Raw genomic sequence first — 15219 nt, forward strand, 5'->3', positions numbered from 1 at the left:
AAGTGTGCACACATGGACACACTCACCCCTTATATGTAAACAGGCACAATCTGCTCAGACTCCGAAATAGGCATTAAAATACTAAAAGTATTGTTTCTAGACACAGTTAGGCAGAAGAGAAGTTTTTGCTAGGTGGGAGACTGGTGTATAAATACAGAAAGGCAACATCAAGCAATTTTTTTCCAATTAAAGTTGTATACTCAGTTAGGTTGAGTTTAGAAATCACAAAGGAGCCATTCAAAGCCCACTCAATACACAGGCTTTAAGAGGAAATTACCAAAGGCAATGAAGCAGGGCTCTGCTCCGCGCCAGTCGGCGGGTGAGGCCACAACAGCATGATACCTACCAGAGAGAGACGATGCCCTGCCAGAAGCCAGCAGGGAGGCCTCCACACGCTGCCTCCATGAGTCACCCATTGATCACAGCCTAATGCCTCCCTTGGCACAGGGAAATGCCATGGCATTTCATTAGCTCTGCTTATTTTGGTCAACAGCTAGGAGCGGAGACACGTACACGATGCTTTCCAGGGTATGTACTTTACCTTCTGGCTTTTTAAATGTTTTTAACATAACTTTGTTCTGGCATAAAAGCAATAGATGTCCTTTGTAGACATTTCGGTAAATGCAGAAAAAATAGAACAAAGACAAATTACCACTTCGGTGTGAACCACGGTTAACATTTTGATGCGTTTCCTTCTTGCCTTCCCTATGGTGGATTTCAGGATGAAGAGAACTGAGCTCTTTCTTTCTGAGAAGAGCAGATAATTCTAGGAAAGGAAAAATTTCCTAGTGGATGAACCAAAATATCTGGATTCTAATCCCAGCCCCACCACTGTTTAGCCTATGGGTTTGGCAGTTGCCAACCTTCCTGAGGCTGCTTTCTGGTTTATGAGATGTTGGAATCTACTCCAACCTCTAGTGCCTGTTACAGCACTCGGGTGTCACAGGCCTGTGATATTCTGCCTCCCCAGAAAGATGTGCTTTTGGTCACGAATTCTTCCAGAGCAGTTATAGCTCTCACTCCAAAACCCAGAGTCTTTGGAGCTGTGACTGCAGGACTGCAAAGGAAGGATTTTAGAATGATGTGATTACTCTCCATTCCTTTTGTTAGACCCTAGATATTTTTTTTTTTAATGAATGCACTGAATGAGGGTGCATTTCACTGCAGAGCATGTGTCAGAGAATCTAATGGCACAGGATTTATGATCATCCCATGAACTGTGTAAAGCCAGTAGTTTGGTTCATTCTAGCTAATAATTAAGTTTAAAGAATCAGGAGGTTTTAAAACCCTGTTAAATAAACCTGGCTCAGAATTTCCCAAACTGTGTTCTCAGGGCAAATAGGTAGTCAGTTGAGAGAGAGAGAGAGCGAGACAGAAAAAGAGAGAAAGAGAGGCAGTGAGCAGTCATCAAGGAAATGTAGAAAAGATTAGGTTAAATCAAGTATAACAAGTGTCTTTGCTATGCGACTTCTTAGGACATTAAATATACTTAAATGTACTGGGAATATCAAGGAAGATATAGATTATGCCTCCTAAGCTAACCTGATTATGGAACTATTTTGTCAAGGCGTGCTCATTCACATCCCAAGAATTCAATGCTCCATAGAACACAGTTTGAGCAATACTGTTCTAGCTCCTTCTAGTAGTTCCCAAGGAAGTGGTTTTCTTAAGTCACCGGTATGGATCTTTCAATAACCATCCCTGACTGCTCTTATCATTGTGGTGGTATCTTGAACTAAGTCTTTAAAGTCTATAACCTTCTTGACCTTGGATACTACATTTTATGAGTTTTGTAAATTCTTGCATTTGTTGGGCAGTTTTTATTAACTTAAATATATATTTATCAGTGTTAACCTATTCCTGACACTGTAGCAGTATTTTTAGCCCTGAGTTTTGCCATTATCAATCTGTGTGATCTTGGATGAGTCTTTTAACTTCTTTCGGGAGAGTCAGGTGACTTGGGCTAGGGTCTGGGAGCAGGGGAACACTGGGCAGAGAACAGCTTCAAGCTCAGGGTTAATAGTCGTAGGATTTAGGAGATTTAGAAGAAAAGGTCTGGGAATGAGAGGAGACAGCATAGAATCCTCGTGTTGAGAGGCTGTAAAGGGAGAATTGGAGCTCACCATTGCTGAGGGCAGGCCTCCTTCTAAGAGCCAGATAGATGAAAAATGTGGGAAGGTGAAGTTCAAGGTCAGCAGAGGCCTAGTCTTCAGGTGGAATATTAAGGATTAAAATTCAGGAGAAGATCTTGGTCCTGTGCCTGTTCTCCCTGTTATTTTCAGGCAGTGGGTGGGCTGGGCCTGCAGGATCCAAGGAGAGGAGCCATTCCTGGCATCCGGACGTGGATAAAGTCTTAGGAAGCACTGGGCTTGAAGGGGGCTCTGGGTGGGTGTTTGTTTCTGGCTGAATCACCATCCTGTGGGAATCTTTCTTTATAGATTGCATCAGCCATTCTTAGATAAGGCCTAAGTCCAGCTAACATGGAATAATCTACTATTAACGTGATATGCTTAACAACAAAAATCGTTATCGAAAGCATCTTTATCAAGTCTTGACATGTGTCCCAGGTGGTAGAAAAGGAGGGTTCCATGTGAAAATAAAATCACTCTTTCTTGCCCTCCAGCCTGTCTTCCTGTCTTGTTGTCTCCTTTCTGCCTTTGACTATGATCTCACCTCCCACTTTGCTTTCTTTTCTTTTCTTTTCCTTTTTTTTTTTTTTTTGAGACAGAGTCTTGCTCTGTCTCCCAGGCTGGGAGGGCAATGGCGTGATCTCGGCTCACTGCAACCTCTGCTTCCCAGGTTCAAGCGATTCTCACGTCTCATCCTCCTGAGTAGCTGGGATTACAGGCATGCACCAACATACCCAGCTAGTTTTTGTATTTTTAGTAGAGACAGGGTTTCTCCTTGTTGGCCAGCCTGGTCTTAAACTCCTGACCTCGAGTGATCCACCCGTGTTGGCCTCCTAAAGAGTTGGAATTACAGGTGTGAGACACTGTGCCCAGCCACCTCCTACTTTACTAATTCTGGAAAGAAATGTGTGCTGTTTACCAGGAATCTTGATGCAGTTTTGTCTCATTTTTGTTGTTGTCCAGACTTTTTAATTGATCTTACCCACTAAAATAACCAGACTCCCTGATTTGGGCTCCTGAAGCCCCCTCCTTCTCTTTTTTCCTTCCTCCGATATCTGAAGACCCCTCGTGTGTAGGGTGCTGAGGCACAGGATGAGCAAGGCGTATATGATCTCTGACTTCAGTGCCAGACTCCCTAACTCTTGATAACTCAGAGTCCCGAAGTCCTGCACGGCCTGTGCCCTGGGGAGACAAATGCCCTTGAACTCCAGCCTTCCTGCCTGCCTGCCTTGATTCAGTTTGCCTCATCCTTCCTTCTTTATTTCACTCCTGACTCTGCTCCGGATCTTCTACCTTAAGGTACCTGCTTCTTCTGCCCTTCCTCACCTGGCTCCCTCCTCCCTCCGCCTCCTGCCTGTTCTCGCTGACCTCACCCTCTATGCAGGCTGCCTCTGTTCTGGAGCTCCATCCCCATCCTGCTCTCTCTGGCCTAGCTGGGCCTCTGCTCATCCCACTGCCTTGCTGCATGAGGGCCTATGACTGGGCCTCATTCCTGGCAGGGGGGAACAGCCTGTTGAAGGGGATGTTCATCAGGCCTTCTGTTCTACTCCAGAGTGGCACAATGATCAAGGGGCTGGCTTTATCAGAGGAAGTCAATTCCCAGATATCCATGAGTTGAGGTACAAATTAGCTTTGCTGATTCCAAGTTATAAGAAAAATATCTGAACCAAGGGGTCAAAATGTCTCAATTATAAAACATCTGCAAATAAACTTTATGTAATTCCAAGTTATGAGAGTATAAAATACTAAAAATATAGTAGAAATAGAGAAAAAGTCTGGACCAGGGGTCCAGAGAGCTGACTTTCTAGGCTTGGCGCTGTCCCTGACAAGCTGTGTGACCTGAGACAATCACTTCACCTCTCCAGGCTGACGTTCTCTAGTATGTCTCCCTAACAGGAAGAGACCTATTCAGATAATTTATCATGTTTCTCCACTTTGTAATAGCAGTTGCCTGCAAGAACTGCAAAAGTGAACTAAGTAAGCTCCTTTGGAATCATCACAAATAGAAAAGTAATCATGCCACTATTTGAATGTTTACAATAATAGTAAAACTTATCAATAGAACTGCCGTATGATTTGGCAATCGCAGCAATGTTGGATATATATATGTATCTCTCTGTATATAATATATATGTAACATATAGTAATATGTATCATATATATAGGAGACATATATATATATGTGTGTGTTTCCAAAAATGAAATCAGTATATCGAAGAGACATTTCCACTCCCATATTTATGCAGCAGTACTCACAATAGCCAAGATATGGAGTCAACCTAAGTGTCCATCAATGGAAAATGGATAAAGAAAATGTGGCGTGTATACACAATGGAGTGCTACTGAGCCAGAGAAAGGATGAAATTCTGTCCTTTGCAGAAACATGGATGACCCTGGAGGATATTGTGTAAAATAAGCCAGGCATCAAAAGGTGAATATTGCATGTTCACAGTGATGTATGGAATCTTAAAAAGTTGATCTCACGGAAGTCTAGAGTAGAATGGTGGTTACTAGAGGCTAAGGAGGGGAAGAGAGAGGGAAGTGAGGAAAGATTGGCCCACGGGCAAAAGGTTACAGTTAGGTAGGAGGAGTATAATCTAGTGCACAGTAGGGTGACTGTGATTAACAATTTTGTATCGTATATGTCCACATAGCCAGAAGAGAGAATTTAGAATGTTCTCACCACAAAGAAATAATAAATATATGAGAGATGGATATGCTAAATCCCCGAATTCGATTATTACACAATGTAAACGTGTATCCAGGCATCACAGTGTACCCCATCTACATGTACAATTATTGTGTCAGTTAAAAACAAAATTAAAAAGAGAATTGAAAATGTAGAGAGACAATAACAAATAAAAGCTGGAAATCATCAAGTATATGATGACTAAAATATAAAAACAAAAACAGACAGAAAACGAACCAATGACAGAAGGGCGGGTGCTGTGGTTGCTGAAGCATTTTTAATAAAAAGCAGATCTGGGAAGCTACAAGTCCCTGTGATTTCAGGTCCTTGTTTTGTAACCTTATTTTCCATTTGAAGCTAATGATGTGGCAAAGAGTCAGAGAAATGTCCCCCACTTTCTATCCTGCAAATGGTCCTCCTGAACATCCACCATTCCTAAATATTATATGTGAGCTGTGCTTTCTAAGATGCCCCAGTTATACAGGTGTTCGGTGTTGGTTACAGGTATCAGAAACTGAGCAGGTCACATCATAGCACTTTGCTATAATTGGGAGAAGGGTCTAATCAATAGGTCAGAGAACATTCTTTATGGAGACTTTCAGCAGAGCAAAATGATTGGCTTATGAAAAGCACATTGCATGGAGCACCTTGAGAGAGTATGTGTTAGGAGGCTGAGACGGTGTGTTTTCATCTTTGCATTCCTAGCACCTACTGCACGAATGTCTTAACATGGAATGGATGTTTACCAATGCGGAACACGTGGACAAAATCTTTAATAGTCAATTCTGGTAGTAGAAGAGGAGCTTGAGGGTTCTACTTGTGCCTGCTGTGCGATCAGCTTGGTTTCTGACACGATTGTTTGCTTATTAACCTTTTTAAGGTGCTTTGGAATGTGGACCAGATAAAGGATGTAAAAAACAGACTTGCATTCCATATGAATAACGTGACTCCTTTGTTTCCAGAATTCACTGGTTCACTCTTTGGCCTATGTGGCTTTGTATGTTGTCATTTTTAATGATTTTTGAAGAGCAGAAGACAGTTGTGTTGATATGATATGAGAGATCAATACCAGTCATTGACTGTCCCTTTTTCTTGCATGTCCCCTTTCCCATCTCCTCTCACTCCTACCCCGATCTCTTATCAGTCCAGGGAAATGTTTGCTCAATGACTGATTAGATTTTCACAGTAAATTGCATTTTTGGGAGATGATCCTGATAGTGTGTTCACAACTTCCCTGGAAGGTTTTGAGATTATGTATCTTATCTTCAAGCTGTTCAGTGTCTTTAGTCTATGCTGCATTTTATCTCCAAAGGTTTTTGGTGTGTTTTAAATGGGTTAAGTCCTTTGAAGTTTGATAGACAGTCCTTTCTGGGTCTTTCTAAATTCAGTGAATCCCTCAATACTATCTCTACGGGCCATTAGTGATGCAGTTCCAGAACCAATTGGCTGTTTAATTATTTGTAACTAGGAAAACTAGAAGATAAGCAAAGTGATAATGAAGAATGGAAAGGGCACCTGGACTCTGTTTTAGTCTGCATCCTGCTTATTTTGGTTGGACTGGTGTTGGGGTGAGCAAAGGCTGAATCACAGTCATTTCCACTGTGACCATCTGTGGATTTTGCTTCACAAGCCATGATGTACTCTTGGTTTTACTGATGAGATGTCTGCAGCTGCTTATGTTGGTGATGGAAATGAAGGAGGGTGCATACTAAAACACTCAGGCTCACTGGTACTGGAAGCAAAGCTGTGAATTTGTGGCTTGGGCTGCCAGAAGAAGTGAGAGAACTTCCTCAAATTAGCAGGGATAACAGAGGTTGCCTGGACTAACAACCCCATCCCTCCTCCATTGTGTCTGTCGGAAGGGTACGGACCCAAGGTGCACATGGCAGCAACGGTGCTAGCAGCTAGTTAAATAGTTTCCCCCTTATGTTGATCCTTAGCTCTATTTACCTACAACTGACATCCATTGGTTTTACTTCTGTTCTCTATAGCAACAAAGAGCAAAAATCACTTTCTCTGATAAAGCCTCATGCTCTTCCGTCATTTGCTATTTTTTCTAATTTCTTTCATCTCTCAAAGATGATCATGGGTGTCTCTGATATTCCTGTAGGCCCTGGAATCCAATTCACATGAACCTGGATGCTGAGGCCACTTGAAATGACTGGGCCCTCTCTCACTAACTTCTTGCCTATCTGGCACTGAAATTTCCTCTTTACACAGTTTGTTCAAAACCCTCTCTAGGTTAAACAGCAGACTTTCTGCTGAATAGCACAGAGGTAAAACAGCCATTGGGCATTTCTACTTTCTCTCTTCCCTTTCCCAAGCAATATTCTTTGCTTTTCTCCTTATTTCAATTATACCTTTAAAAAGCCGATGCTTACAGCTGACTTAAAATTACTGACTCTCATTTTTTTTTTTTACAAGCCTCAGCTATGGCTAATCTTTTAGCCTTCCTGACAAGTTCTTGCTAAACCAAATAAAACGGTTCTCCTAATTTAATTACTTTTTCCATTAATACAGTCTGGCATCCTAATTTTGTCACTTGATATCATATAATGAAATCTTTCCTAGTCAGTAGAATTTATTCATATATAATGTGTTTATTCATTCAACAAACGTTTATTGAACAGCTGCTGTATGCCAGAAATTTATAACAAGTATTGGTAATATGTTGGAGAAAACAATTAGAAACAGGGCCTTGTATTAGAAATACATTAAATAATTACACATATGTTTATTTAGTCAAGGCAACACACATGAACCATGAGAAGGAACTCTTGGGGAAACTTGACCTAGTATGGTATGTAAAAAAGAAGAGCTTCCCTGAGCAGCATGAAACATAATTTGCTCTCCATTCTTCCCATTCAGGGACTTTGCATTGTTTCTAGTCTTTGGTTATTTTCAATAAACCTACAATTAACTCTTCTGTGCATGCACACTTTTAAAAGAGATTCCTAAAAGTTTAGTTACTGAGTCCCTCTGTGCATAAGTAGTATTTCCTTAAGGTAGTTTCCTAAAAGTGTAATTACAGGGTCCAGGATGTGAACATTTTATGACTGTGGATACATATTGTTTAAAAGCCTTCTTCTTAAAAAAACCAACAGAATTTTAAAGCTGGTGAAGGGTCTTAGACGACCACATCTCAAACCACCTTCATAGAAACATCAGGTTGATTTCAAGAAATCAATTAAATTATTAATAAGAGCAAGTGATATGTTTCCTATACACGTTCTCAACTGGATCTACTCAAAGTATAGTCCTCTGATACAAATCCTGGAGGTGTTGATTAGTGGCCTGTGAAAAGTACAAAGATTGAGAACTAAACATCTTAGAAGTATGGTAATAAGATAAAGTGATTTTATGTTAAAAAAAATCTGGATATGTATATTGTATGTTCCTTTTTCATTTTTCTTTTAGTAATTTATTTTTGTAAACAATAGAAGTATTGGCTTATGATGGAGTGACAGGAAAAAACAAGTCCTTTCCCATGTATAGTTTGTATAAAAGGTAGTGGAAACCCCTTGGTTAAATTCCCTTTTATAGACCCAAAGACCCTCAATGCTATAAAATGACTTTTCTCCCTTCACAGGGGAAACCAATGGGATTAGCAGATTTTGACCACAGACATGTGTACTTGAGTTAAGCCACACAAGAGCTGTGTATACCTTTCCCAGAAAGATAAAGCATACCTATTACAACAAATGAAACATGTAGGATTTAAAGAATTTCTGTGAGAAATTTCTCAGTCCAGGAATTACAGCTGCCTGTGGTTTTATTTCTGCTCTTAGACTACAGCAAGGTACTTGACCATTGAATGTGCCTGTGATGAAACAGCAGAATGATGATTAGATGCTACCACTGCCAGTTAATTCTTCCAGAGGACGTAATAAAAGATGCCAAAAAATTTCCGCCTCTGAAACCTTCTACCAGTTGTGTCCATACAGTTTAGCTATAAGTTAAAGGCTACTTCCTTTGTGTTCATATTCCCAATAACAGAGATCAGAACTGTTCAGACATTTGATATGATGAAGAAATCTGACCAGTCAAGTGCTGAAACCAATATGAGTAATATCTGAATGTCAGTTAGCACTATACTGAATAGAAAATAAAAAGGAGTTACTGATCTTTTGATGCCCTTAAAAAATAAAAAACTTAGCTCAGATAAAGGTCTCATGCATAGTATTGGTGAGGGCCCCAGCAAGTGAGAATGATGTTTTCCTAAAAACTCTGCCTACCACCAATTTGCTGGTCAATGTAAGAATCAAGCAATTTTGCTCATTTTGATAGAGATGGAAGGTAGAGATGGTTTGGACAGAGTAGATTCTGAGGTCAGACTGCCTGGGTTTAAATCCTAGACTCTACATGTTACCAGCCAACTGGTGTGTCTTACTTCTCTCTCAGTATCTCAGTTTTCTTACACCCATATTGGAGATAACAGTAAAGAGAAAATCTGTGTAAGGTGTTTAGCACACAACAGGCACTCAATAAATGTTACCTGTTCTTATTCTTGTAATAAAACTCATCAGAAGAAGTTCCTTAGGAAGGGAGAATGGTAGGGAGGGAAGGAAGAAGAGAGGAAGGAAGGAAATGCAGAAAGAAGGGAAGGAAGGAAAGAAAGAAGGAAGGAAAGAGAAGAAACATCTTTTAAAAAGCAGTGGGACTAATTCTTCCTGTGAGATGTTAGAGAAGAACATGGGATTGGATGTAGCGGACTCGGGCTCTGGTCCTGGCTGTGCCATTTACTAAGTGTATGATCTAGTCATGCGACATTGCTGAGCCTAAGATCCTCTTCTCTTTTGTAAATGGGATGATGTCAATAATACCTGCCTCGGGGGGGTTGTGAAAACAAATGAGCTGATGTATGGGGAGATGCTGTGTAAGTGGTAAGAAATTACATGGGTACGGTTCACCTGCTCCCAAATCTTCCTTTGGTGAGGCCGTGCTTCTTGCTTGTGCCTGCTTGAACTGGCTCCTGGTGTAGGCAGGCCCTTCCTGAGTTTTGGGCTTTAGGGCTGGGGCTTTCCCCTTCTTCTGGGCTTTTGTGCAGCCATTGGTCATTGAGACCAAATGAGTAGACCCCACCTTTCTGTTTCCTGGTAATCAAGAGGGGAGGGTTCCTGCTGGGTATTAGTGTCCGTGTCTCCAGGCTGCTCCATCAGAACCCTGTACCTGTAGATAAGGAAAGCCTTGGTCTTGGCCATTCTGCATTTGTTCATAAGATTAAGCTTCTTTGGAAATTGAATTTTGAAGACCCATAAGATCAGGTGTCAAAAGAAAAGAAAGAGAAAGGAGGAAGAGAGAGACAAAGAGAGAAAAAGGGAGAGAGAGAAAGGGAGAAGGGTGACTCACAGATGAACTAAGAAATGAACTAAAAACCCAGAGGCTGAGAATTCTAATCCTCTCTGTGCCACGACTTGTTATGTGACATTGAGCAAGCAACTGAATCACTTGGTGGCTTCATTTCCTTGTCCGTACAATGTGGTGTGATAGTACTAACCACAGTTGCTAGATTATTATAAAAATAAGATAAACATTTGCCATGGATAGATATTCCAGCTATACACTGCTTCCTTGACTCTGTGGTTTGAGGAGGTTGAAAGCATGAAAAGGACAACTTGCCCTATGGCATTCAACCAGGGTCACTAGAAAAGAATATTTTGCTCTTCTTGTCATGAATTTTCTCAATTTCATTCAGGTAGCTGTTCCCTAAATAACATTAATCTACTGACTAAAAGTATTTGCTTTTTCTGGCCCTAAGGGACATGCTATTTTCAAATTAAAAATTGCTCAAGTCTCTGATATAAAGTGGCATAGTATTTGCATATAACCTACGCACATCCTCCCATATGCTTTAAGTCATCTGTAGGTTAATACCTACACATCCCTTAATTTGTATGGATTCAGTGTAGTACTTGGTGCATAGCAAATTCAAGTTTTGCTTTTTGGAACTTTGTGGAATTATTCCACCTGAATATTTTCAATCTGTACTTGGTTAAATCCATGGATTCAGAACCTGTGAATATGGAGGGTCAATTGTAAATGCACAGAACATATCCACAGGAAAGGCCCTGGGAGGCTCTAGAGAGCACAGAACAGGAAGTAGTATTGGCAAGGCCAGAACCTCATGGGAATTGTCTTAAAACAGGTATCAGTGAAGTGTTCCAGTGAGCACGCTGAATGCAGACTGCTCCAGTGCCTCTGTCACTGGCTGTCTACCAGACACATTGTAAGCCTTCATGGAAGATATATTGGGTCCTTACCAACAACAGTTTTTTGCATGTCAATATTAAAATACAGTTATAAATGTTTTCCTGAGTTTTTCTTTTCTTTTTTTTCTTTTCTTTTTTTTTTTTTTTTTTTTGAGAAAGGATCTCACTTCATTGCCCATGCTGGAATGCAGTGGCATGATCACGACTCACTGCAGCCTCAGCTTCCCAGGCTCAGGTCATCTTCCCATCTTAGTCTCTCTGGTAGGTAGGACTACAGGCGTGCACTACCACGTATGGCTAATTTTTTATAGAGACAAGATTTCGCTATGTTGCCCAGGCTGGTTTCAAACTCCTAGGCTCAAGCGATCCTCTCACCTTGGCCACCCAAACTGCTAGTATTACAGGGGTGAGCCACTGCACTGGCCTGAGGTTTTGAAGACTCCAGTTATACTCATATTTATCTCTGCTCCAATCCAAAACTCAACTCTAAAGAGAGTGAAGGAATAAAATATTCCAGCACAATGAGAACAGCAAAAGAAACAGCGGAGGAAGTGGCAGGGGGAGAGAGAACATCAGGAAGAAGAGCTAATGGGTGCCAGAAAAGCTATGTGACAGGATGCTCTGTGCAGCAAACCACCATCACGTTTACCTATGTAACAAACCCGCGCATGTACCCTTGAACTTAAAAGTTGAAGGGGGAAAAACAGCAGAGGAGAGGTAATGACAAATTTCTGGAAGACAGAAAACAGATGAAGTACTCCCTAATTTAGAACAGAGAGAGTAGAATATATGCTAAATCCAATTACATCATGCAGGAGCTCTCCAGTGATTTCTCCGGGTATTTCTGAAGGCAGGGGTGGGGTAGAGCTGAGAACAGGAGAACTGGGTTAGCAAAAACTACCCCCCAATCCTGCCCTGTTACCCTGAGCAACAAGAAAACTGGCCTTCCACATGATAGTGAAAGACAGATATCCACTACAGGAGGTGCTGTCTGAGGGGTTCAGTTCTGGGACCTCCAGACAGAATGTATAGAAGTAGCGAGGTAAGGGGTATAAAAACAGGAAGGAAGAGCTGCATACTGAATGGTGAGGTCTCTTACCTATCTTGGCCGCTAGAAACCTGTCAGACATATATACCTGAAGCAAAGGGTTGGAGGGAGCCCAAGAGAAATCGCATGCAGAAACTGAAATTTAGGAGCCCTCCAGCATAAAAGCTGGATTTCTGCTAGATCAACAATTTATGAAATCATTCAAGGGAATTATGAAGCTCATTCCCTGCCACATACACAGGCTTCTAATCAGCCAAGAGCCACCAGAAATTAAAAGAATGGCTCTTAATATCAAAAAAGAAACAAAAATAACAAAAAGGAAAAACAGATAATGCAGGGGACAGGTGGAAAATAGAAAGGAAAATGTAATTAACATTCTTAGAAAATTAACATAGATATCATGTCATGAGACAAAAAACGATAATGCTATATTTAGGTCTACTAGAATGGTTGTTTCTGTTTGTGTTTAGTTTTAATAAAAGTTTACTGAAAAAAATTTTATTGAGCCATAACTCATCAACAATAAACTGCATATATTTAAAATGTATAATTAGATGAGTTTTGACATGTGTATGCATGCAAACAACCATCATAACAATCAAAGAAATGTACATTTCTTTCAGTCTCAGAAGATTCTTCACAGCCCTTCCAACTCACCCTCCCCCTCCATCTCCAGGTAACCATAATTTGTTTTCTGCAACGACAACTTGATTTGCACTTTATAGCGGGTATTTAAATAAGTGGAATTTAAATAAGCATGCTCATCATGCTCAGTAAAAGAAGCCAGACACAGAGTACTTATTATATAATTCTGCTCAGCGTCATCCATGGTGTTGCATGTATCAACAGTTTGTTCCTTTTTGTTGCTAGGTAGTATTCTATTGCACGGATGTACCACTATTTGTTTGTGCAGTCACATGATGATGGACATGTAGGTTGTTTCTAATTTTGGGGAAATACGACATACAGTTGCAATGAACATGTACAAATCTTTGTGCAAACTTTTTTTTAGGCAAATCCTATATCTAAGAATGGAATGGCTGGTTGGTCAGTAGGTGTATATTTAACTTTTCAAGCAATAATCAAACTGCTCTCCAAAGTGGTTGTAACATTTAATCTTCCACCAGCAGTATATGAGAGCTCCAGTTGCTCCATATCCTCACCAGAATTAATATAATCAGTCTTTTAAATTTTAGTCATTCTCATGGCTGTAAAAATTTTCATTGTAGTTTTAATATTCATTATCCTGATCAATAACAATCTTGAGCATCTTTCTACATGTTTATTGGGTACTTGTATATTTCATGTAGTGTTTGTTCAAATGTTTTACCCATTAAAAATGGGTCACTTTATTGCTCTATAAGAATGATTTATATATTCTGGATACAAATCTTTTATATGGGTTGTGAATATTTTCTTGCATTTGCATTGGTTAATTGTGTCTTTTAAAGTGCAAACACTTAATTTTGGAAAAGTTGAGTTCATCCATTTGTTTCTTTTGTAATTTATGCTTTTTGAGTCCTGACAATCCTTCGCCTCCTCCAAGATCACAAAGGCTTCCTCCAACATATTTTTTGGAAGTTTAATAGTTTAGGTTTTAAATTTGTTTATGATACAGTATTTTAAGTTAGCATTTATGTATGATATGAAATGAAAATTGATATTCATTTTTTTCTATATGAATACCTAGTTGATCCAGTACCATTTGTTGAAAAGTTCTTTGTTTCCCCACTGAATCATTTTGGCACTTTGTCATAAATTAATTGATTATATATGTATAGGTTTATTTCTGAATTCTCTATTTATTGATGTATGTATCTTTTTGCAAGTATAAAACTGTTGTTATTATTACTGTAGCTTTAAAGTAAATTTTTAAATTAAGTAAGCCAAGTATTCCAACTTTGCTCTTCTCTTCTAAAATTGCCTTATTCTAGATTCTTTGCAATTTCATGTAAATTTTATAAGACGCCACACATCTACAGCAATCTGATCTTTGACAAACCTGATAAAAACAAGCAATGGGGAAAGGATTCCCTATTTAACAAATGGTATTGGGAAAACTGGCTAGCCATGTGCAGAAAGCAAAAACTGACCTCTTCCTGACAACTTACACTAAAATTAACTCCAGATGGATTAAAGACTTAAACATAAGACCTAACACCGTAAAAACACTAGAAGAAAACCTAGGCAAAACCATTCAGGACATAGGCATAGGCAAGGACTTCATGACTAAAACACCAAAAGTATTGGCAACAAAAGCCAAAATAGACATATGGGACCTAATTAAACTCCAGAGCTTCTGTACAGCAAAAGAAACAATCATTAGAGTGAACCAGCAACCAACAGAATGGGAAAACATTTTTGCAATCTACCCATCTGACAAAGAGCTAATATCCAGAATTCACAAAGAACTAAAACAGATTTACAAGAAAAAAACAAACAAGCCCTTTCAAAAGTGGGCAAAGGATATGAACAGACACTTTACAAAAGAAGACATACATGAGGCCAACAAACATATGAAAAAATGCTGATCATCACTGGTTATTAGAGAAATGCAAATCAAAACCACATTGAGATACCACCTCATGCCAGTTAGAATGGCAATCATTAAAAAATCTGGAGACACCAGATGCTGGAGAGGATGTGGAGAAATAGGAACGCTTTTACACTGTTGGTGGGAGTGTAAATTAGTTCAACCATTGTGGAAGACAGTGTGGCGATTCCTCAAGGATCTAGAAATAGAAATTCCATTTGACTCAGCAATCCCATTACTGGGTATATGCCCAAAGGATTATAAATCATTCTATTATAAAGACACATGTACACATATGTTCATTTCGGCACTGTTTACAATAGCAAAGACCTGGAGCCAACCCAAATGCCCATTGATGATAGATTGGACAAGGAAAATGTGGCACATATATACCATGGAATACTATGCAGCCATAAAAAACAGTGAGTTCGGGACATGGATGAATCTGGAAACCATCATTCTCAGCAAACTGACACAAGAACAGAAAATCAAACAGCACATGTTCTCACTTATAGGTGGGTGTTGACCAATGAGAACACATGGACACAGGGAGAGAAACATCACTCTACTAGGGGTGGCCAGGGGAGGGACAGTGGGGGGCGGTTGGGGAG

The 15219-nt window shown here is 39.9% G+C and overlaps 1 long non-coding RNA gene across 1 annotated transcript in view; it reads right to left on the minus strand.

Annotated features, from left to right (window-relative positions):
- Nucleotides 1-815: 815 nt before the first annotated feature.
- The window catches only part of LOC116532008, a 148268-nt gene continuing 133864 nt past the window's right edge, over nt 816-15219 (minus strand). Inside the window, exon 3 of the long non-coding RNA XR_004260672.1 lies at nt 816-1113. This is a non-coding gene — a long non-coding RNA (uncharacterized LOC116532008). The remainder of the gene's footprint in view (nt 1114-15219) is intronic.

The sequence above is a fragment of the Sapajus apella genome, unplaced genomic scaffold (genome assembly GCF_009761245.1).
Source record: "Sapajus apella isolate SASKATOON/1434 unplaced genomic scaffold, GSC_monkey_1.0 scaffold74, whole genome shotgun sequence".
In the NCBI taxonomy this organism is placed as follows: Eukaryota; Metazoa; Chordata; class Mammalia; order Primates; family Cebidae; genus Sapajus; species Sapajus apella.